The sequence below is a fragment of the Pavona decussata genome, unplaced genomic scaffold, assembly GCF_977016875.1.
Source record: "Pavona decussata unplaced genomic scaffold, jaPavDecu1.1 SCAFFOLD_114, whole genome shotgun sequence".
Lineage (NCBI taxonomy): Eukaryota > Metazoa > Cnidaria > Anthozoa > Scleractinia > Agariciidae > Pavona > Pavona decussata.
Window position 1 is genome coordinate 172,493 of NW_028145528.1, and position 22,055 is coordinate 194,547.

General features: G+C 36.4%; 3 non-coding genes across 3 annotated transcripts; all 3 read right to left on the minus strand.

The window, feature by feature from the left end:
* Window positions 1-3,768: 3,768 nt before the first annotated feature.
* Trnaq-uug (transfer RNA glutamine (anticodon UUG)) lies at window positions 3,769-3,840 on the minus strand. The gene has a single exon. It is a non-coding gene; the product is annotated as a tRNA-Gln (tRNA).
* Window positions 3,841-5,814: 1,974 nt separating this feature from the next.
* Window positions 5,815-5,886, minus strand: Trnag-ucc (transfer RNA glycine (anticodon UCC)). The gene has a single exon. It is a non-coding gene; the product is annotated as a tRNA-Gly (tRNA).
* A 16,068-nt stretch (window positions 5,887-21,954) lies between these two features.
* On the minus strand, window positions 21,955-22,026 carry Trnag-ucc (transfer RNA glycine (anticodon UCC)). Its single transcript has one exon. It is a non-coding gene; the product is annotated as a tRNA-Gly (tRNA).
* Between the last annotated feature and the right edge of the window lie 29 nt (window positions 22,027-22,055).

Here is a 22,055-nt window from a genome sequence, read left to right on the forward strand (position 1 = left end):
TTGAGATAGATCACCCCTTTCACTTTTTGAGTGAATAATTGGGGACCCATGTCTTAATTTACCTGAGTCCTTGTCGGTGTCAAATTCCTCAAAATACACAAACATTTAGAAACGTTTTCACTCTTGTTATATCTCAAATTACTCAAAAGTGCCAAAAATAAGAAAAACCACTCCTGTTATGTCTATATTTCATAAAAAAAGCCAAAAATCGTAAAAAACTGTTCACCACTTTTAGGTCTCAAATTCGTCAAAATAGCCAAATGTAGAGCAAAACTTTACATCCTGTCATGTCTCAAATGCGTCAAAATAGCGAAAAGTCGATCAAAACCTTAACCCCTGTTATATATAAAATTTGTCAAAATTGCCAAAAATCGTGAAATAAGTTCATTTGCTCCTGGTCTCAATTTTTTAAAAAAGGACAAAAATTAAGCAATAATTTACCCCTTTAATTTCTGGTCTCAAATTCGTGAAAATAGTTAAAAAATCGTGAAATAAGTCTAAAATCCGTGAAAATGGCGGGAAATCGAGAAATTAGTTCATTTTTTTCTGGTCTCGATGTCGTGAAAATGGCCAATAATTTATCTGTAATTTACTCTTTGGTGGTCTTCAATTCGTGACTGAATAGCCACAAATCGAGCGGCAGGTTTACTCCTTTCTTTTCTCAAATTCATGTAAATAGCTAAGAATCGAGCCGTTAATAAGTTTGTTGCTTTCTGGTGTCAAATTCGTGAAAAGGAAATATTTCTTTTGGCAACAGATTTCTCGCGAGGAAACAAAAATTGTTTCGAAATTCTTCAGAAGCATTTCATATCGAAAATATTTTAAAAAGCAACGACCGGATTTAAAATTGAGTGTGGTTTCGCAAGTGTTGTCTTTTCTAGTCTTGTGTTGTACTATATTGTATTGTAGTTGTCTGGTGTTGTGTTGTGTTTTGTTGAGTAGGTATGTTTTCTTTGTTTTGTGCTTGTCGCTTTGTGTTTAGCAGGTTTCTTTTGTTTAATTGTGCTTGTCTTGTGTCCTATTGTGTTGTTCTTTTCTATTGTTGCGTTGTGTTATGTTTGGGTGAAGGGTGATTGGATGGAAAGGTAATGTATTCCGTATTGAATTGTAGTGTGGTAAGAAAATTCGATGGGTTCAATGAATAACAAAAGAGGAGGGTTCATTCTGTATACTGTGCGCTTAGTTTACTGATTCCGCCCAAACCATCCGGGTGGTGTTTCACTTATATAGGCAAATAACAATAGCTTGATGGAAAACCAATCAAAAGCGAATGGCTTCATCACGTATCAACCAACAGGATAAAAACAATAGAATAATTAACGCAAAGAACTGGACATAATCAAAATGGATTAACATAAGTGACTAAACAGTCGGGACAATGTCAAGACAGAACAGCAATAATGTCGTAAATATTCCCGTTTGGTAAACTCTTCCGCAAGATAAGAAGAGAAGAGAAGAGATTCGCGTGAGATATTTATGGGATAAAATTTTAAGTTCGATTCCCTTCAGAAGCTTAAACGATCATATGCTGACGATTTCTTTAACTCTATGCAACTTTACTGCTAGTGGCTAGCGGGCGAATATTTTTGGTCTCACATTCGTTAAAAGCGGCGAAAGTAGAGCATAAAATGATTCTTTTCCTACTTCAGTCCTGTTATATTTGGTTTTGTCCCAAATTCTTGAAAATAGCATAAAATCGAGCAAAAAAGGTATGTCTTGTCAAGCTTCAAAATCGTCAAAATAGCCAAAAATCGAGAAAGATCTTAAGAGTGATTGTTAGTAAAACTTGAAGAAATTTCCAAAAATGTGGCCAGGGCCAAGAAAACGATTTCGCTCATACTTTGTTAGTTTCAAGGCCTAGGTAGTAAGTGAAGGATAAAAGGTTAGTTTTTTTTAATACTCCATATAACGGTAGCTATAGAAAGCCAAGAAAAACGGTCATCCTACCGGAAGCTCGGATTTCTCCTCGTGAGAACTCGAAATTTTTTACTTTTCAGCTTCTCGCTACACAAGAAAAATGGAACAAGCATATTCAGTAATAGGACGACTGCAGGAACAAAAGAACTGTAGAAATAATGTGATGGAATATGTTAAATCTGGTAAATAAATAAGAATGATGTATTAATCAGTAAACTGGGACACAGGCATACTAAAAAAAAATCCGAGTGCTCCTATCAGGAGTCGAACCTAAGACCTTTTTTTTTTCGAGTATGCCTGTGTCATTTACTGATAAATACATCATTCTTCACAAATGCATCGCAGTCATTAGACTGAATTGCGTATTTTACAGAGAAATATATAAATAGGTAAATGTTAAAACTAATTACAATCATATGTACATGATATAAAAATATAAGTATCTCATGGGATTAAAATATGTATAGTTACTAGCTATGTACTACGCGTTGTTTGTTGCTAGGCATCTTTTGACATTGCATCCACAAAGGACTGTCTAAAGCGGTCTGTGCGCGAGCGTGGTAGGTTATATGTTCTCTGTTGTCGCAGGCAGTAGCTTTGTTCATTTCTTGGAGGCAGTAAGTTGTGTAGTTTATGCCCCGAGTTGTTGGCGATTGAATCAAAGGGTCGTTTACATAGTTCATTGCGTCTCTCTTTTAGCGTTGGCAGGCCTAGTCTGTCCAAGCAGTCCTGATATGACATATCTGTGAGAATTATGAATTATGGCACTGTTACCAAGAGTTTCACCTCGGTCCATTCCTTTCTCTTTAACAACAACTATTATCATCAATTATCGGCGCAGTGTTGTACAGACAGCAGTTATCTTAAATTAATTTTTTGGCTCCATTTTTCATTGAACTGACTTTTTCGCCTCTAAACATGCAGTGGAAACAACATAAGTTAATTTCAAACGTTTCTATATTCAAATGGAAGTCGAATGGAATAAAATTGTAAATGGATGGATGATTAAAATGAACAACTTTAAAAGGCTTATCCACATCGGATGGATGTTTTGACACGAATAAGGCGTCGGTGGTACAGTGGTGAGCATAGCTGCCTTTTTATATACTATTTTGACGAATTAGGGAGATCTCAGGAATTAAGAAATTAAGGTCTGCGCGAGTTTTGACTATTTTGACGAATTTGAGACAACAGGAGTGAAGATTTTTTATGATTTCTGGCTATTTTGAGAATTTGAGACATAAAGCTGGGAAAAGCTATTGCCCTTCTCAGTTAAAACACTCAGGCTTAGGCCCTTTTGAGTTGGTATAGTTCTTTGGAGAATGATGTATCAATCAGTAAATGACACAGGCATACTCGGAAAAGATATCCGAGTGCTCCTATCAGGAGTCGAACCTAAGACCTTCCGATTACTAGTTCGGGTGCTCTAGCACTGAGCTACAGGAGACTTGTGGGAGCTAAGGCCATTAAACTAGGTTCATGGGACAAACATCCTGCATACTGCTAGGATTGGTATGTCAATGTGTGGCAAATGCCCAATGGAAATAATGTGATGGAATATGTTAAGCCTGGTGAATAAATAATAAACAGTCTATTCCATTCCTTTCATTCTGCCCTGACTGGAGATCTAAGGTCAGTTTCACGAAGCCCGCCTATGTAAAGTTGTATTTGAAGTATTGTTTTTGAACAATTGTCTATTGTTAATTTAACAATAAGCTATTATTAAGAAACAATACTTTAAAATCTATCTTAGGAGGGCTTCGTGATTCTTGTTTCTTGAATACTACAAAAAAAGAGAAAAAGGGACAGAGTTTCTCAGTGTATATTGAAAAATAAAAAGGGGCTCTGTCAAGGTCCCACCGAGATTTGAACTCGGATCGCTGGATTCAAAGTCCAGAGTGCTAACCATTACACCATGGGACCCTGGACACGAGAAATAGCAAAATATTAAATGGCCTTATTAACCGGATATAGGCAGGAAGGAGGGAAGGGAGCGGATGATTTTAAACGTTTCTATCTTCTTTTATTATCTTATTTATTTTCTATCTTCAAAAAGCGTATTAAATCAGCTGATTTATTTCAACTGATCGACAATACTTGTAGGGACTGTTTTCTCTGCAACAACTATTTCCGTATTTATTTATTTTTATGAGTTTTATTAATTTTTATAATTTTTATAGGTAGTTGGGTGTCTTCTAACACATTGTATAGTAGTATTGATCGATCGTATGTATATTTTGTAATGTAAAGTAGTTAGGTGTCCCAAATTAGCGTCACTCTAGTACGCTAGAAGCTACGACACGTTAATAAAGTTTCCATTTCATTTATTTCTAAGCTAGAGCCACCAAACTTTGCGACTTATTTGTGAGAAATTTGTTGGAGCACAATTTGGTATGGTAAGTTAAGTCAATATCCACCGAATTTGATCATACCAAGGCAATCAAACTTAAACGGACATCTTCTTTTTCAGAAATGGAATATCACTGTTTGATCAATGAAGTAATTATAGTAATTTTCATATTTTAGATCATTTGACCGTTCGTCTCTTTATTTTGATAGCTTTCATGTAAACCTTTGGCAGTTTTATAAAGTTTTGGGTAAGTTAAGAAATCCAAGATGGCGAATCCAAAATGAAAAAAAGTAAAACAAAAATGGAACGATACCACATTAAAGGATCTAATAAGTTAAAATAACGAAACAAATATTACAAAAAAAGCAAGCCTGGTGGTTCACAGAAGGAAAAATACATTATTTTCTTCTTCAGAGTCCCACAGATAAGAACAAAAGGTTACGTGCAAGATGACCACCGGTTAGAAATTCATGGCGCGTCATATGGCACCATGACTTTTCATTGTGGACATGAAAGGACATATCCCCGCACGTACTGTTCATTCTCTATGTTTCATTGACATACCTTTAATATTGTGGGAGTTATAGAGGCGGGTCGGGGAAATTGTCTCTAGAAGACAACAAAAACCTAGTCTAGATTGGGTTAAACATGTTAAATAAACGCCAGTTTCAATTTGTAAGCAGACACTATCAAACTTTGTAAATATTCCTGAAATTAGACTGGCAACAATTTGGTATAAAATTTCATGACGTGATGCGTCCATGGCAACAAGATCGTGACAGTCATGTTTGTCAAAGGAAATCAGATATTGACGTACTATCATAGTTTTCCTCACTATGATAAAATGAGTTTGAGTTCGATGAACAAGATACAGAAACGAAAGAGTTAAACGATAGGGGAAAAGGAACAGCTAGATCAATTTCTGGCTCTATATAGTTCTCTGCATAACAATGTTATCGAGAAAATAATTCTCAAAAAATTACAAGACTCAGTATGCGTCCGCCATGTTGGTGCCCCTCTTTCAGGACTGCAACAAGGCAACCAAGCAGACAATTAACTCCATTTTCCTAGTTTCTCTTCAGAATTCATCAGAGAGTATCATATCTTAACATCATTATCAAGCTTAACAATGAAAAAGTCACAGAAAAACATTGGCTTGATGACACGGTTTTGAGAATCTCTGTGGTGCAAGCTGCCACCAATTTGATCAAATTTCAAATGTCTTATTTCTATACGGAAGCAAGGAACAAGCAATAGATGGACATGAAATTATCTTTGAAGGTTTGACCCATCGTAGCAGAGAACATGTTTAAAGAGCAGATTTGTGTTGGCCTTTGTTTAAGGTTTAGAATTTTAATGACATCACATGAAAACTAACCATGAATACATCACCTTTGTCGTAGGAAAGAAATAAAACAACTACAGTGCAAGCCTATTGTCGAGCCTAAGTTAAAACGTTTTTTTTTCTTGGACGCGTAGTTTGGCAAAAGGAATTTCAAGATGAAAAATGCGATTAAAAAAAAAAACAAAAATAAAAGAAGGAACTATGCGTCGGCCGGGAATCGAACCCGGGTCAACTGCTTGGAAGGCAGCTATGCTCACCACTATACCATCGACACATTCGACGTCAATAGCCAAAAATGTTCCCATGAAGGCTGGCTATACACGAACAATTTTTTCGTAGGCGAGTCTGCATTTGAGAAGTTTTATATTCTCGCGTGTAATGCAAAATTTGTGAAGTTTTTGTTGTTCCAGTTTTTGAACAAGTTCAGTGACAACTTATTCACTCATCACAAAAGGAACAAGTTAAAATTGTCTAAACTGAAAAGTTAATATACAGGGAAACGTGCTTGTGTGGGACCAGACAGTTTCGGTAGCTTATAATTATGCTTTTCGTTTTTGTTCCTTGAAGCCATCCCTATAAAATACTTCGTTTTGTATCGCCTTGCAGGTGAAAAAAAAAGAAGAAGAAGCAGAAGAAGAAGAAAACTGAGAAGAAAAAGGAAAAGGAAACGAAAAAATCGATAGGGATTCATTTGCCTGTTTCCTTCTCTGGAGTCTTTCCGGGTTTGCTTTGTATACATTGCAATGCACCCTGACATCGAAACTACGACCTCATAATCACGCCTTGGAAAAACCTCTTAACGTGATGGCGGTTTGTTGCAAAATGGCATTCACGGGGAAAGATATAAGCAAGCTAGTTTGGAATTATTTATTTACTTGTTTATTTATCTATTTCTTTGTCATTATGTCTTTTCTGGCCATTATTTACCAATTGTTCTCTCTTTTTGCACTCGCATTGAGATGACGATGGTGATGAAGATGATTATGATATTGATGATGATTGTTATTGTTATCATTTGACTAGGCTTGAGCCGAGATTGCAAATGAACAAGTTATGTATATAGTGGTACTTAACAGTTGTCTACTCCAGCATGTACTGACGTAATTGACATTTATCTGTTCCCCATTATCTATTGTTTATTTCCACTTATTCAGAATTTTCATTAATTTACACTACTCTGAAAGTCTACTCAAACTAAATATAAATTAAAGAGCACATAACTAAGTTCAGGACGCTTACTGTGTATCCGGGACACACAGTAGTTTATCACAGTTTACATTCAGATTATTTAGTTTCACTCTAAGAATTTAGTTTGGAAACAGTTTCAAATGAACTTTGCGTGTTGTAGTCCAAGCAAGCACTTTTAGAATTAGATAAATAATCTTCATTTTTTATAATAAACTGCCAATATTAGAGAGGGTTCCAGATAACCTGTAAAATAGAAAGACGATCATGAGTTAAGTATAGATTTGAAGGTTTTACCGTGTTGAATGAAATGAAGAGGAAGAAGAATAAATGAGTCAGCAACCAAAAAGCCAAGGTATTTACAGTCAGATATTTGCTTTAACAAAGGAATCCTGCTTGTTGCACATTCAGGAAAATAAGAAAATTCTCTAAGCCTTATGAGGAATGTCAAGCTGAGTCAATCTTCTCAATCCCAAGTTGTCAAATAAATCATGGTTGCTAGGGATACTCGTAAACAGGGTTGGGCAGCTTATGATGTTCACAGAACAGAAAACTTACCTCAAACTTAACAGTTAAAAAAATTAAGTTAAAATCAAAATAGTGTACGGACGCCTCGAATTCTCAAAATCGCTGTTCCCTGGATAAATGGAGTTCTAAAAAATTCAATGGTTTCTGTTCTTGTCTACGCCAAGACGTATCATAATTATCATAAGGTGTTCAGTCTTGTTTAAGAGTATCCATTCCTGGCACAACCTATAAATAGCGCCTAAATCACTTCCATAATACCTGAATTCAGTAAAAATAGAGAAAAATCTTAAATCCTGTGATGTTTGAAATTCTTCAGAAAAAAAATCTTGAAAAATCTTCACTCCTTTTAAGGCTCAAATTCCTAAAAATACACAAAACATTGAACAAAATCTTCACTCCTGTTATGTCTCAAATTCAACTAGAGAACCAAAAATCGAGAAAAAGTCTCATTCCTGTCATGTCTCAAATTCTTCAAAGTAGCCAGAAGTCTTAAAACATCTTCACTCCTGTTATGTCTCAAATTCGTCAAAGTAGCCAAAAATGGAGGAATGCCTTCACTTCTTCTATGTCTCCAGTTCGTAAAACTAGGCAATTATTGAGCGAAAACTTAATTACTGTTGTCTCCAGTTCGAAATAACAAAAACTCGAGAAAAATCTTCACTGCTGTCATTTCTCAAATTCGTAAAAGTAGCCAAAAATCGAGAAAAACATTACCTCCTGTTATGTTTAAATTCGAGAAATCACTCAAAAAGGGAGAAAAAACTACACTCCTTTTACGTCTCAAATTCGTTAAAATAGCCAAATATCTCCGAAAAACGTCACTCCAGTTATATCCGAATTGAGTAAAAATGGAGAGAAACCTTTTTCAGATTTAAAAATCATGTAATGTTTCAAATTTTTCAAAATAGCTAAAAACTTGGAAAAATGTTCACTCCTGTTGTGTCGTCAAAATAGCCCAAATATTTTGAAAAACTGTCACTCCTGTTCAGCCTTAAATTCGTCAAAAATCCAAAATTGAGCAAAATCTTACTTCTTGTGATGTCTCAAATTCGTCAAAAAAGCCAAAATCGAGCAAAACCTTGCTTCTTGTGATGTTTCAAATTCGTCAAAATAGCTAAGAATCGACAAAAACCTTGTCTCCTGTGATGTCTAAAATTCGTTAAAATACGGACAAATTGAGAAAATCTTAACTCCTGTTATCTCTAAACTCGTCAAAGAGCCAAAAGTCCACCAAAATCTTCACTCCTGTTATGTCTCATATTCGTCAAAATAGCCACAAATAGAGGAAAAACTTCTTTTATGTCTGAAATTCATAAAAATAGCCAATTATTGAGCAAAAACTTGAATCCTGTTATTTCTCAAATTCCTCAAAATAGCCAAAAATAGAGGAAAGCGTTCAAATTCGTAAAAATAGCCAATTGCTGAGAAAAACCGTAATTCCTCTTATGTCTCACGTTCGTAAAACTAGTAAAAACTCGAGAAATAAGTTAACTCTTGTCATGCCTTATCATTATAAAAATAGCCAAAAATCGTGAAAATTCTTCACTACTATTAGGTCTCAAATTCGTCAAAATAGCCCAAAATCGAGCTATACCCTAACTCCTGTTATGTCTAATATTCGTCAAAATACCCCAAAATCGATGAAATCCTTAACTCCTGTTATGTCTTAGATTTGTCTAAACAGCAAGACATCTTGACAAATCTTCACTCCCGTTATCTCTAAATTTAGAAAAATGAAAAAAGACCTGTTTCAAATGTTTCAAATTCAACAAAAGAGCCAAAAATAGTAAAAAATATACGGTTATGTCTCAAATTCGTCAAAATAGCCAAAAATGTAGCAAAACCAAAATTCTTGTAATGTCTCAAATTCTTCAAAATAACCAAAAATCAACAAAAACGTTGACTCCTTTTATGAGTCAAATTCCTCAAGACCTCACTCTTGTTATGTCTCAAATTACTCTAAAGAACCAAAAATCGAGAAAAACATTACTCCTGTTGTCTGTATTTCATAAAATTAGCCAAATTCGTGAAAAATCTTCACTCCTATTATCACGCAAATTCGTCAAAATGGCCAAAAATCTAGAAAAATCTTAACTCCTTTTGTCTTAAATTCCTCAAGAACCAAATATCTAGAAAAAGTAAACTCCACTTATGCCTAAAATTCGTCAAAATATTAAAAGATCATGAAAATTTTTAACTTTTGTTATCTCTCATTAATTCGTCAAAATAGCCAAAAATCTACCAATACCTTAAGAGCCGTTGTCAGTAACTTTCGAGAATCCGGCGACAGAAGCGAAAATTCGAAGATTTCGGCAAAGCCCATATAGACTTAGAAAGAAAATATAAAACTAAGAGGAACAAAGCGAAGTAATCCCAACGGCGTACTATTGTTATCCCTATTGTTTCCTTTGAACAAAGACTGTATGCATAATTAAATTAACACTTGCCAACCAAGCTTTTGTTCTTTCTGTGTGTTTGTCGAAAATACTGAAGAATAGTGCAACATTGTTACTGACTACTTGACTCATTCAATCACAACCGGATAACACGACTGAATACTAGATATAAAAAATGCTCTTACTTCTCTGCAATCGTTACTCACATTATATCTGGCGATGTCACATCCCCGAGGCATGGCTGAAAGTTGTCTGTAATTCCGCATATTAGAAATTTAAAGTTTTGGACAACGCGAATAACTTTCATTGCATGACAAGTTCTGTTTTAGGTCACGTAAAAAGGGAGCATTTACACTTTCTAGCTTAAAAATAACGGCAGTTTGGAAGTGTAGCATGATATGAGAGACAGGGTATTAATTTCACTGTTTTCAATGCAAGTTGTTTCCCTGGAAACGGCTCTTTTATCTCACTTGAACGGCTCAATATAAACTCGAAAATTTCACCTGAAAAGAATCATTTGATGCCTTAATGCTAATATGGGGAGCTCTCAAGTTTAAAGCTAGTTATTTACGTGTATTAAAGCATGAAATGAAAACCAGAGACCTTGGCTTTTGTCTAAAAGTTTCCGTGAACTGTATTGACACATGCAAAGTAACAGGAGGAACATGAAGTGCTGAAATGGCGAATTGTGTCAAAGTGCATTCCACACATCTCGTCCTAGCGCGCTCGTTTTTCACGGGCCAAACTAAATATTCTAACATGATAAATAAGAAAAATCTCCCGTTCAAAAAGTTATTTCATTACCAGTATATTCGTATATCCCCGATGATATGGTTATCTGAAATATGGCTAAAATCACTCTATCTAAGAAATAGCAAACATTGTATTCTTTACGTTGCTAACTTCAAATTAAAGAATGTTCAGGTCGAGATAAAATAAAGTTTGGAAGCAAGCACAAGGGATGTAAAAACGATTGTGAAAGTGTGAACTCGAGAAAACGTTGCCTTGTCTTGAACGAGAGTTTTGAAAATGTACTAATTTGCATAATTTAAATCGGGCTATCGGACACGTTGAGGCCAATTTCGAACTTTCCCAATTTTTTCCGAAAAAAAAATTCGCTGGAACTTTTGAATATTATTTTTGAAAATAGTTCACCAAAAGGGTCTTTTGGGGCAAATAAAAAGAAATTCGAATTTTCGCTTCTGTCGCCGGATTCTCGAAAGTTACTGCCAACGGTTCTTAACTCCTTTTATGTTTTAGTTTCGCCCAAATAGCCAAAAATCTCGGAAAACCTTCACTCCCGTTGTCCTTGAATTTCGTAAAAAAAAAAAAAAGCTAAAAAATCAAGCAAAACCTTAACTCCTGTTATGTGTGAAATGTTTACAAATATCCAATAATCTTGAAAAACATACACTCATGTTACGTCCTAAATTCGTCAAAATAGTTCGAAAATCGGCCAATAAGTTAATTCCGTTCTGGTCTAAAATTTCTCTGGTCTCAATGTCCTGAAAATGGCCAATAATTTAGTTAACAATTCACTCTTTGGTGGTCTCAAGTTTGTGAAAAGGAAATATTTCATTTGGTAACAGATTTCTCACGAGGGAACAAAAATCGAGATTCTTCAGAAACACTTCATATCGAAAACTTTTGAAAATGAACGTCCGGATTTAAAATTGAATGTGGCTGGCTTCCCAAGTGTTGTGTTGTGTTGTGTTGTGTTATGTTGTACTGTATTGTTTTGTAGTTGTCTGGTGTTGTGTTGTGTTTTGTTCAGTAGGTATGTTGCTTTGTGTTTAGTAACTTTCTTTTGTTTTATTGTGCTTGTCTTGCGTCATATTGTGTTGTTCTTTTCTAGCGCTGCGTTGTGTTATGTTTGGGTGAAGGGTGATTGGATGGAAAGGTAAATGTATTCCGTATTGAATTGTAGTGTGTTAAGAAAAATCCATGGGTTCAATGAATAACAAAAGAGGAGGGTTCCGTCTGTATACTGTGCGCTAACTTTACTGATTCCGCCCAAACCATCCGGGTGGTGTTTCTCTTATATAGGCAAATAACAATAGCTTGATGGAAAACCAATCAGATGCGAATGACACCATCACGTATTAACCAACAGGATAAAAGCAATAGAATAATTAACGCAAAGAACTGGACATAATCAAAATGGATTAACATAAGTGAGTAAACAGTTGGAAAGAGAATGTAGACAAAACAACAAAAATGTCGTAGATAATCGCGTTTGGTAAACTCTTCCACAAGAAAAGAATGGGAGAGATACGCTTGAGATATTTATGGCATAAAGTTTTAAGAGTAAATGTCCCTAAGCATCAAATATGATCGTCAAATCGCGGACACAGCTCAAAATTCGATTTCGCTCATACTTTTTCTATAGATAGGCCTTTGACCCAAACTAAACAAAACAGGGTTAGTTCGTTTTAAAATCCGTTTCCTTAAGAGTAATTTAATAAAAACGTTTGCGTTGGTTTTGAGGCTAATTTGGATCGAAATTTCACAATATTCATAGCATTCTAGTGTTCGTTAAAAATACACTGTAAATCTTCCTTTGCTGGAACTTTTTAGTTTGGTCTCTAGAAAATTCAGCAGTGATAAGAAAAGCGGTTATTTTCTTCCTTAACAACGGTCATGGGTTTTTTCTTGAAGCCACCTTCGATACTCTTTTCGAATAGTTTTGAGGTACCCTAAAATAACTCCCTAAAAATCATGTCGGTACTCCAAACTAGGACCTCAACCTATACTGCAGATACAAATAAAGGATAGATGTCAAAAGTTATGCTGGCATTTTTTTGGGATGTCGGTTAGTTGTGTGATACGACTTCATTGAAGTTTGCTAATATGACAAATTTGCCGACGGACGCCATTTTGAAAAACTAAAATCAGGAATCCGGAATCCGGAGTACGGAACAGAAAAATGGACTCCGGATCCAGAGGAATCCTCAAGATTGATCAATTAGATTGTACAAAAATTGTCTGAAAATATTGTCAACGCAAATGTTATATTTTTCGATTCGTGGCACCAGAGAAAAAATCTAATTAAGTCATTATTTCCCGCAAATGAAAAATGATTGGCCTCACGGTTAAAACATTTAAAAACGATCGAGCGTACAGTAAAGAAAAGAAATTTGATAGTCTATATCTTCATTTTGAAACTATGTTAAGGTTTTCTGGAGACAATCTTTGTACAACCTTATTGTTGAATCTTGAGGCTTCCGCTGGAACCGGATTCTGGATTCTGGATTTCGGATTTCAGATTCCGGATTCCTACTTTTAGTGCTGCCCCTTTCGAATGGGTGAGAACCAGACACTGACTGAGCATGTATTTGAGTTTGTTTGTTTGTTTGTTTTTTTTGTTTTTTTTCGAAAGCGTCAGTCCAAAATTTCCCTTTTTTGGTGGATCAAATATCCAAGAATAAAATGTTTCGGGACTACTACAGATTTTCACATATCCGACAAGGAAATGGATTGAAATAAGCTTACCTGTTTGTATCAAATTACCCTTGTCGAAGGGCCGTTTCTCACAGTAAACGTCACATGGCCTTCCGTCATTACTTTACCCCTTCAATTTACCTCAAGACGGCAGTATAAGTCCAAAGTGTATTGAACTCCATAATGTCTATGATTATGTACCTGTTCTGTCCAAAACGGTGTGCTGTGACCCGCGGCAATCGTGAAACCGTAGCAATGCCAAGTATTGTTTGAATACGTGCCTCGGTTAAAGAGTCTCTTGCAAAGTGAAGAAAGCAAATCAGTCGAAACGAAACTCGAAATGGAATAAAAACAAATATCATGAAAGGATAAATGCCGTCATTACATCAAATTCGAAGCAAAGACAGTTATCTCGCAGACCCGGTTCTCAGTTTAATAAAACTTATTAGAATATTTACTGAAATGAACAACCTTTCGGAGCCGACTCTTTTCTTTCATGTTTCCGAAATGCGGCTGTTAACCGAAAGATGATACGTCTGGTCAGAAGAAGGAAAATGTCTTTCTCTCTTTTGGTCGGTGGTGAATGTGGATGTGATTCAAGAAGTAGGATTCTGTCGTGTGGGATCCTACCTCTTGTGTCGTGCAACAAGAGTGTATCAGGTCACAAAAAACTGTTGAAATTTAGTGGCTGTGAAACGGAAGTCGAGCTCATACTAGCAAGAAGTGCCAGCCTGTTTTCAAACACCGCCGAACATCCAGGAAATGACCATATGTCCCTTGCACAGTGAACGTTTGGGTATAGGTTGGCGGTAATCTCGTACCCTGATCTCAGTCGGTTCTGGAATGTCGAGATTAGGTTGGCGATCGATAAAGTCATGCAGCTTGGCGAGCGAGAAGAAGTTATCAAATTTTCCAGTTAAAATGTTAAGGGAGCTTTGTGAGAATCTGGGATTAAATGTGGATGGAACTTACCGTTCATTGATCTGCTTACCCAGCTTGTTGGGGAAAGGTCATGTGCACGTAAATGACACCTGCCAAAATTATAATTATTATAATTATTATTATTATTATTATTATTATTATTATTATTATTATTATTATTATTACAGTCAACTCTCTTGTAAGCGACCACCCTTGGTGCACGACAAAGTGGTCGCTTACGGGAGGTGGTCGCTTACGGGAAAGATCAACAAACTAAGCCTAATACTGGATTGATTAATTAATTACAAAAAAATGTTACCTTAGCAGCTAAAATCAGGCAAATAGAAACTTATTTATTTGATTTTTTCACATTTATTCATTCTTCTGATGAAACTTTGTGTAACATGGTTCATGGTTCATTCTGGAACAGATCACTGTAACAATTCCCGTTTACCTAAAGATCTAATTGTAGCCATCTTCTCTGTCTGTAAACTGTCATTATCTGTCAGCAGTACGGGGAAGCGTCATCAAAATTGAACTTTTGTCACTTCTAAGTAATGATTTACATGCGATCATACGTGATTATGTTGTGTGGTCGCTTACCGGAAACAGAAAACAAAAGAATGTGTAATTTCTGGCCTAAAAAGTGGTCGCGGTCCCTTAAGAAATTTGAGTGGTGGTCGCTTACGAGACAGCTCTTGAAACAGTATTTAACTGAGAAACAAAACCGTTGTTTACAAGGTGGTCGCTTACGGAAGGTGGTCGCTTATGAGAAGTGGTCGCTATGAGAGAGTTGACTGTATTATTATTATTATTATTATTATTATTATTATTATTATTATTATTATTATTATTATTATTATAACAACCTTTCCAAATCTCACATTGTAAGCTGCAATTGGACAGTGCAACATAAGCTAAAGTTGCCAAAAATTTGGCATTAATAAAGGAGTGTTAGGGAAGACAAGTCTGCCAGAATACGTTTTCATATAGAATTGTTTATTTTGACAAACCCCTAAAGTGTTTAGTTTATGTGTGGTTGGTGCACTTCATGCAGTCCTCGTTTGATCAGAATTGAATATAATGAAAGTGTTTGCAATAGGTTAAGGACGAAGATCGAAGGGCCAGATTCTCTACCTCCGCTAGAATCTGGGCTAAAATAAATTCTTGTTCTTTTTCAGTCACAATTTTTGAGCGACAAATAGAAGACGCTGTGCGTGAGTTTGCCCCGCGCGCGAAAGTCCTGCGAAACGGTAACTGTCTTGTCGCGCGCGACCGTGAGTTTCATTTTAAAGAAAATGGGTGGGAGGGTGGGGGCATAGACCCTATGCAAAAATGACTGACATTTTAATATCCTTTTGTTTGCATTCAAATTAGCCTCACTAGCTTCGTTATTGAGTTTAAAAATCAAAAGAGTATTTTACCTTGAACGAGGCTAGTGAATGCAACAAACGGGAATGTTAAAATGTCAGTCATTTTTGCATAAGGTATATGAACACCCAGTTATATGGTACAAGCTGATCACAGTCAGCTTAAAAACATTTATTCATTTTCTATTTTTAGTCAACCTTAGCCTGAAAGTGCTTTAAAAAGCCTTGACTTTTATTCAATCTTTTTTAAGTTCGTAAAACAAATGTGTACTGCAGTAAGCCACCCATTTGCCGGTTTATTGGTTGGAGTTCCCGTTGAGTTAATTCACGTCTTCCTAGACAAATAGCGACAAGAAGTTTATTGTCTTTTTTCGCTTAGCTTAAGTTATAAAATTTGTTTGCCAGTTTTGACCTTTTCCAGTCTCAAGGTTCGCGTAAGCGAGTTTTGCCAAAGAAGGGGTATTGGAAGTTGCGTGAGCGTGACGCAAAGTAACACAAAGTGACGTTCCGTGTTGATCACGTGAATTTCTGTAAAACTGTATTCGAAATAGACGAAAATACTGCACAAATTTCCGGTTGGAACGGCTGAGCTCGCGGTGAAAGATTCACAATGGTTTGTAGCTTGGCTTGTATAGTAGGGAACGTAAGATTAAACCGAGAACTAAGAAAATAACGGCAAAGAAATCAAGTTTGTTGAAGGTCAGTGACAGGAATGAGGTGAGTCACGGCAAAACCATTGCCAGACGCGATTTTGTTATGTTAACTTGCTACACTTTAGGTTATGATTTCAATTCACAAAAAAGAACATAAAAGGGATTTACAGCAGTTGATACTTCGTACAAATAGATGTTTCAAGCGGCTCTTTTGAATAAAACAATGTAAGTTTTATAAACAATTCAAGTGTGTTTGTTGTTCATTTCAAAATGGCGGATAGTGAAAATATGCTCAGTTTAGAAATGTTTTTTTCTTAACGTACGAAAGATCCCAAGAAATTGAAGCGATAGAAACTGAAAACTATCATAAATTGTACCCCCAGAAGGTTTTTCGGTGAGATGTTTTGAGTACCACAGGTAGTTATGGCTAGTTTGTTGGAGGTCCTAACAAAGCCTTTAAGAGAAGCCGTTGGCATTCCTTAAAAAAAATCGTAAAATATTTATAAGAAGAGTTGCCTGGCTATGTTACAAGTCAGAGAACTAAAAAAGCATTTAATGAATAGGATTTGCGTGTAAGAGATTCAAAAGTTACGATTGCTTGATTCGGTAGCTTAATGAATGTTGACATTATTTCAGGCTTTGTTGACCAAAAATGCCGTTGGTAATTTAAAATTCGTTTCTCGTTAACGAGTGGTTATTTGGTTAAATGGATGTCCTTTTCATAAGTGTGGCACTAGGGCCTATCAATCTACAAAGTATGAGCGAATTCGAATTTTGAACTGTGTCCGGGATTTCTTTGGTTTTTACAGACATTTACTCTTAAGTTCGATTCCCTTCAGAAGCTTAAACGATCATATGCTGACGATTTCTTTAACTCTATGCAACTTTACTGCTAGTGGCTAGCGGGCGAATATTTCTGGTCTCACATTCGTTAAAATCGGCAAACGTAGAGCATAAGATGATTCTTTTCCTACTTCAATCCTTTTATCTCTGGTTATGTCTCAAATTCTTGAAAATAGCATAAAATCGAGCAAAAAATGGATCTGTTGTCAAGCCTCAAATTCGTCAAAATGGCCAAAAATCGAGAAAAAGTTAACTGCTGTTATGTCTCAAATTCGTCAAAATAGCCACAGATCATGAACAAGCTTAATAGTGCATGAGCCAGGGAGCCAAAATTGGCCATTTGGTACCACTCAGGGGGGCGAAGGCTAATGTACATTAAAATGTTTCTTGATATCCCCAGTTTATATTTTTGGGTGATAGCAATGTATCCGGTACAGCTATATGGTGTACGAAGCGTTTCTCCCCCCCCCCCCCCCTTCCCCATCCCTGAGGCTTGATTTTTCGATTCAAAATATAAATCATCACACTATTCAACTTATCATCGAGTTGAGACATTTAATTGATAATGGTCAAAAAGCTCTGGTTTGAACAACTTACATAATTTACAACACTAAAACAAATGCTAATTGACTTATTTGTGATCTGAATTTATTTACGTGACCGATAACTGGATCAAAGTTCAAGAAGTCAAATCTTAGTATTGCTTTCATTGTTAATTCTTACTTTATCTGCATTAAAGGTTTCTTCTAAATCAAAATACTACTGTTGTCATCTCAAATGACTTGCTTTACGCGAAGTGTTATCAAAATTGGTCATATTTACATTTTTACTCCATTATATTTGACTTTTGTGCTAGTTTCCAGTCTCTCTCTTGCGAAATTGTGTGACAGAAAGACTAAATCAACGTATGTACAAGTGACTTACAATGACATTTCTTTCTTTCTTTTTTTTCTCTATTTCGTTCTTAGCTTTTTTTTTCATTCTCTCTTTCCATTTATTTAAATAGCTTCAAAAACAAACATTTGCACCTAATCTTCATCATCAGTATCATCTGAGTCATTTGTGTCATCATCTGAATTATAAAGATCAATTTCTTCATCGCCTTCAACTTGGTTTTGGCATTCTTTCAGAGTGCAAATGTCTGTACATTTCAGACCATTAGCCAAGCAAACACAGCTGGGAAGCTTGCAGGACCTTGTACAACGGCATGCAAGTAGCTCTAGGGCTGCATCAGGAGCAGGTTTTCCATCCATCCAGTCAAACTGAAGTTCTCCTCGCTCTTCCACTTGCTGCAGTTTCCATCCCATGCCGGCAGGACTTGAATTGTAGGATGTTGTTGAAGACATCGTTTCCAGATACCCGCTTGATAGTTAGCACGCAGGGTGTGTTTCTGAAGGGAATCTTTAAACAGTGGTAGTTGAAAGGATTCCATCTCACCATTCTTGGAACAGAAGAGATTGTAGCGCGCAGCATTCACTTCAGTAGCTCGAGATGAATAGAGATCACAGGTGGATTTCTCTATACGGGTGAAGAGGTCAGGTGGAAGTTGCCATTCTTCGCCCAATCTAGAGAAAGTTTCTTTGACTTCTGCATAATCCTTAAGCATCTTTAGGGCTTTTGTTTTTCCGTTGCCTGCAAATGCACTTACGCTATCACAGCCTGTAAAAGCGTGCACACCAATGCATGTGTCTTCACCAAGCACGGTTGTGATTTTCTTCATGTCAATCACCTTGGTGCGTGTACTGGAGCCACACATCTGCAAGATGGTTGTGTTCATGGCTCTACAGAATGAAAGGAGCAAAACAAAAACATCTCTGTCTTCTGTGACGACAATGACAGCTCGATGACCCTCTTGGGAAGCGTGTGAAGCATGAAGTAAAAGCCGCGTATCAGCTTGTTCTTGTGAGCTTGTTAGCTCCGGCACCTCTTCGACACTTTCTCCTGTGATCTTCCACCATTTCTCTTCGCTTGTAATGAAAAGAACCTTTCTTTGGCGTTGCAGAATTTCCTTGTATTTCTCTTTCTTGAACTCATTTGCAAGAAATCGAATCAAGCTGGTCTTGTTCTTCATTTGACTGAGAAACCTCCTCCACTGTCGGATTATCTGTGTAGCAGACATGTTTGCTAATTGCACCCCTTGAACCTCCCCTCTGATATCTCTCTCGACATTCGTGATGGATATGTCTCTGTACGTAGGTCTCAGATTCTTCATTCCTGTTAAGTCTCAAATTCGTCAAAAAAGCTAAAATTGAGCAAAACCTTAACTCTTGTGATTGGATGGAAAGGTAATTGTATTCCGTATTGAATTGTAGTGTGCTAAGGAAATAAATGGGTTCAATGAATAACAAAAGACGAGGGTTCATTCTGTATACTGTGCGCTTAGTTTACTGATTCCGCCCAAACCATCCGGCTGGTGTTGCCCTTATATAGGCAAATAACAATAGCTTAACGGAAAACCAATCAGAAGCGAATGGCGTCATCACGTATTAACCAACAGGAAAAAAAGCAATAGAATAATTAACGCAAAGAACTGGACACAATCAAAATGGATTAACATAAGTGAGTAAACAGTTAGAAAGAGAATCTAGACAGAACAGCAATAATGTCGTAAAGAAAGTAATGAAATTATTTCTTTACTTCTGCTAATTGTAACGAGTGTGAGACCAGAAATATTCTTGCGCTGGCCAGTAGCTGTAAAGTTGTATAGAGTTAAAGAAATCATCAGCACACGGTCCTTTGAACTTCGTTCGAGAATCGAATTTAAAACTTTATGCCACAAATATATATGTCACGCGAATCTCTTCTATTCTTATCTTGCGGCAGAGCTTACCACACTCCTGTTATGCCTCAAATTAGTCAAAATAGCATAGAATCGTGCAAAACGATATCTCTTTTCAAACCTCACTGAAATTCGTCAAAATGGCCAAAAATCGATAAAAAGTTAACTCCTGTTATGTCTCAAATTCGTCAAAATAGCCAAAGATCACATGAAAAATTTTAACATCTGTTATCTCTCACCAATTCGTCAAAATAACCAAAACTCTTTCAATACGTTAACTCCTGTTATGTCTCAGATTCGTCTAAATAGCTAAAAATCCGTTGTGCTTGAATTTAGTAGAAATAGCTAAAAATCGAGCAAACCGTTAACTCCTGTGATGTCTCAAATTCGTCAAAATAGCCAAAAATGGAGAAACATATTTAAAACAGGTTTAAGGGAATAAAGATTTGGGACTACGTAATATACGAAGAACTCTTTTGCCGCATTTAAGTTCTTAGGTTGCGTGTTGTTTGCCAAAGTAATTGTTAATCGTCTAAACAGAGTATGAATTGAAAGTTAAAGTTTTGAAGGAAAGCAACTCTTTTACATTTTGGAGACACGTTTTGGCCATTACAACAGCGATCGTCAGTAACGAAATAAGTTGCAGAATTAAAAAAATGTCTTCAATCTCAAAATGTGCCTGCGTTTCTCTTCAAAAATATTACTTGTTTCCCGCTATCAAGACCTTATGACAATATGAAAGTCTTTAAAAAAAAAAATAAGGACGGTGCCTACCAATACAGAGGGTTTTTGCGCAGTTTATAACTGTGTGGGAAAAGCAGATCTTAGCAAGGGCTATTGGAGTCCTAAAAGAAAATTGGGGGTAGCCACGCATTTTTTTAGATAATGATGAAGAAACAATAATTCTAAAAAGTGCTAAAATTGTTCGTATGCATGTGATGTCATAATTTTCTAAAATCCAAGACTAAAGAGCCTCTAAAGTTTTTATCCTCATTAGGCATAAGAGGCCGTTTATTTATAACTGTTTACAATTTTACAGCTCCACAGCGTCCTTCGTTTGGAAATCAGAGAAAGTTTGAATTTCACGGTTATGGAGTTGCGTGACAAAGAGCTACGATCGACTCTGTTTAAAAATATATGCTTATCTCATTATTTTCAGCCTTTTAGAAGTTAGAACATTAGAGAAAGTGCTTATTTAAGTGGTTTTGGTGTTCAGTACTGCTAATCAGTCGCTAGATAGCCAAAGTAAGTTCCAGATGTTAACACTATTTTTCGGCCGCCATATTGGTGTTCCACTAAGGTACACCAAGATGGCGGATCCATACTGGGCTCTGTAAATTTCTGCAAAACATTTCAACGTATATCTGACGTTTGGGGAGACTTACAGGCCTAAAATTTGGAGAATTGTCTCCTTCAGTCATCCTCTATAATATCACAACTTCTCAACTTTTTCTACCGGATGGTTTTCGATTTATTTTTTTACTGCGTGACAGTACATACCAGCAATACAAAGAAATGTTTGGCATTTTTTAATCAAATTGAAGGTTTATTATCTCTGAAAAGTGCATGGTTACTCCAAATTTTTTTTTTAAATACCAAGAGCACTTGCTAAGTTCTGCTTTCTTCACATAGTTTTAAACCGCACAAAAATATCCCTGTATTAGTAGACACCACCCATAGGAAACCCGAGTATCTCGAGATGCAATCTCGTTCCCAGAGCCCACGTGTCTTTTAGTCAGCGTGTCTTTTGGTCTACCAGTACCGACACAGCGGCAAAATGACTGCGCATGCTCGTCACGCGTGAGCACTCTTACTCGGCAAAAGGGCGGCTTTTTTAAAATTTCAATTGCTTGTTTTCATTTCGCGTGGATAAGCCCAAATCAAAATAGCTAAGGTTGCCACTATCAGGAAAGGTTCCTTCGAACTTGTTCCATCACATATCTTATGCAACAAAAAAGTTGATTCACGATTGAATCACAAATCCCCGGAGCATGCGCACTCATTTTGCCGCTGTGTCACCAGTACCTCAGCTCCGTGTCTTGGCGCTGACCAAAAGACACGTGGGCTCTGGGAACGAGATTACTCGAGATGTGCAGAACGTATGCGCAGAAATAATAGTAGACACCGTCCTTAAACCAAAAGGGATAGATACACTTAGTATGCTACAGTTTGGCAAAGGGATTTATAATCAACAGAAAACGAAAATAAAAGAGTAAGAAAATGCACTGCGTCGGCCGGGAATCGAACGCGGGTCAACTGTTTGGAAGACAGCTATGCTCACCACTATACCACCGACGCCTTGCTCCTGTTAATCATCCATTCGATGT